The sequence below is a fragment of the Lupinus angustifolius genome, chromosome LG08 (genome assembly GCF_001865875.1).
Source record: "Lupinus angustifolius cultivar Tanjil chromosome LG08, LupAngTanjil_v1.0, whole genome shotgun sequence".
Taxonomy (NCBI): domain Eukaryota; kingdom Viridiplantae; phylum Streptophyta; class Magnoliopsida; order Fabales; family Fabaceae; genus Lupinus; species Lupinus angustifolius.
Genome location: NC_032016.1, coordinates 20936754 through 20939740, shown reverse-complemented (window position 1 = coordinate 20939740; position 2987 = coordinate 20936754).

Genomic DNA, 2987 nt, shown 5'->3' with positions numbered 1-2987 from the left:
TAATACGGGACATCTTCCAGGTTGATGTTTGACTTGAGTTTCACAACATTGAATAATATACAATATTATGAATACTATGATGTTGTTCAATTAATATAATCAATCTTATTTAATGTGATTAAAAATTAATTGTTGTTATGTATACTAGCATGTCGATCGATACTTTGTGTTTGTCAACCTGCAATCTTATTTATCTGATATCAAGTTATACTCAAGTTTCTATAAATTTCTCAACTTGTGCATCTAATAATTATTGGTGTGCCATTGTATGTTTTTCATGTCGGTCATAGTTGTTCTTCTTCAGGTGATGAGGAGAGAAAATAGAAGTATGAGATTGTGTGAAGTAATAGTGATACATTGATGAAAAATAAAAGAACATGTAAAAGTTTCTTATAGTTATTATTGAGATGTTACAAAGGGATAAAATTGGAATATGGAAATTATGTAATGGTGTAGAGGTGGCAAAATTATTCATAATTCATCCAAATCCATTCTTTGGTGCTAACAGATTTAAATGAATATAATCTAATAGATAATATTGATAATGGATAGATTTAAATACATCTATTATATCCAATGAATTTTATGGATATATCCATTTGGATTATACTCAATCCATCCAAAAAAACAAAAATTCAAAAAATGATTTTCTTTGTTTTTTAATTTCATTTAATATTTAAAAAAATTAAATTCAATAAAATTCATCCTTCATTTTCGCTCTCGCTTTTAATATTTTATTAAATTGATATTAATTACAATACATATATGTAGTTGATAATCATGTAAAATTCTAAATTAGAAAAAATAAGAAAATAAAAAGTTGATGGGATCGAGGGAAAACACGATAATGCAATTAAAAGTTATTATCATATAGAAGATTTTATTGAAGTTCATTTAAGTTTTGAAGTGTTAAATTTGCATTGTTTCTTAAGTAGAATTATATTCTAACTTCTAAGTATACGAGTAACCAGTAAATAGTAATCGTACCAAATGAATGGTGAATGATGTAATGATTATGTATAAATTTTTATATTAATGGTACATAAATATTATACTCTATAAGTATTTCTTAAACTCTTGGTTATTTCTGAATAGTATATTAGGAGGATATTGGTGAAAGGATGGATGAAACAAGCATAACATTCATACATTGAGATTATGGACTTTTATCCTCATAATCTGAGATTATAACATCATTCATCATTGTGCATTTTTATATGTGATGTATATATTGTGTTTATTATGCGCATCTATCTGAATGTGATATTCCGTGTAATTTCACGCCGTCAATGAGTAATATTCATTAGATGTGTTACTCCCCCTTCTTGTTTTTATGTCTTCTATTCGCGTTCTGTTCAGATGGATCATTCTGCTAGGATTCTGATTTACCATTTTTCGATGTCCCAAGAGGGGCATGGAGGATTGAGGAAAATCATTATACCTACACAAGCCCTTGTGCTTTTTGATTAGTGTACCTGTGTAGGGTATTTATTTTGGAGTAGTTTTATTTGGGCGACGATTAGGTTCCGCCTTGTACTTTGTACCAACATTTCATGATATTCTAATGAAGTATGATTCAAAGTTATATTGAGTTATATTTTTATTACCTTTAGGTAATGGTGTTTTTAATTTTCCGTATTGTATGATACTTAAAGTGATGTTCCGAAAATGAAACGAATACAAGGAAATAAATTTTATATGGCATCATTATTAAAAAAAATACTCATTTTTCAACAAGATTTTTTGGAGTAATTTTCGGGCATTACAGGTTTAACTAGATAACATTATATAACACACATATTTATATCAGACTAAAATGCAAAACTCGTTGAAAAATATGGGCTAACATCAATTATTATTTTAATATACTTTTATGATAAAAGCTAAAATGACTTTCAACTCACTAGAGTACGATTAAAATAAAATGCTGCATTTATATAAGTGTATAAACAAATATGATACTTATAACTTTCCTTGTTTTAATGTAGTTTTCATATTAAAAAATTGGTTTCCCTTAATCTTGTCCAGCCTGATTTTAAATGATTTTGCACGCCCTAACCTCATCCAACCACAAATACAGTCAAGATCTTAGCCATATTTGAAAGAGAACCCAATTTGGTCTGGTTTGCTCTTCATATAATTGGTCCCATTTATACAAAAATATATAGCAAAGTATTAAATACTTTCTTAGTCTTTTTTTCTCTCAGTATTTATGTTTTTATTTATATATGTCAACTAGTGGCAACTTCACACATTGCATGATCCCACAATATTTTTAATATAAACAATACAATTACATATCAGTAATACAAATGAATGATGTACAAATTATGTATAAATGTTAAAAATGACAAGATATATATTACATTATAATATTATTGTAATACCTGTACCTATGCGATGAAAAACAACTAAGTATGATTTGTAATTTTTGAATGACATTTATTTTTCACCTCCATATTTCATAAGAAAAGTGGAAATTCAATTAATTTCCATTGAAGAATATAACTTTTTTTGCTTATAACTTTCCTTGTTTTAATGTAGTTTTCATATTAAAACAATTGGTTTTCCTTAATCTTGTCAAGCCTAATTTTGATTTATTTTGCACGCTCTAACCTCCTCCAACCACAAATACAGTCATGATCATAGCCATATTTGAAAGAGGGACCAATTTGGCCTGGTTTGCTCTTGATGCAATTGGTACCATTTATACAAAAATATATAATATATTGCTAAATAATTTCTTAGATTTTATCTCAATATTATAGTTTTTATCTCAATATTTTAGATTTTATTTATATATATACAACGATTGGCAAATTCACACAATGTATGACACACCATAATTTTTTTAAAAATATAAGTAATAAAAATAAATACAAGTAATACAAATGAATGATGAATAATGTATTGACAGTATATAAATGTTAAAAAATGACAAGATTGATATTACACTATAATATTAAGTGTGATTTGTATTTTTTGGA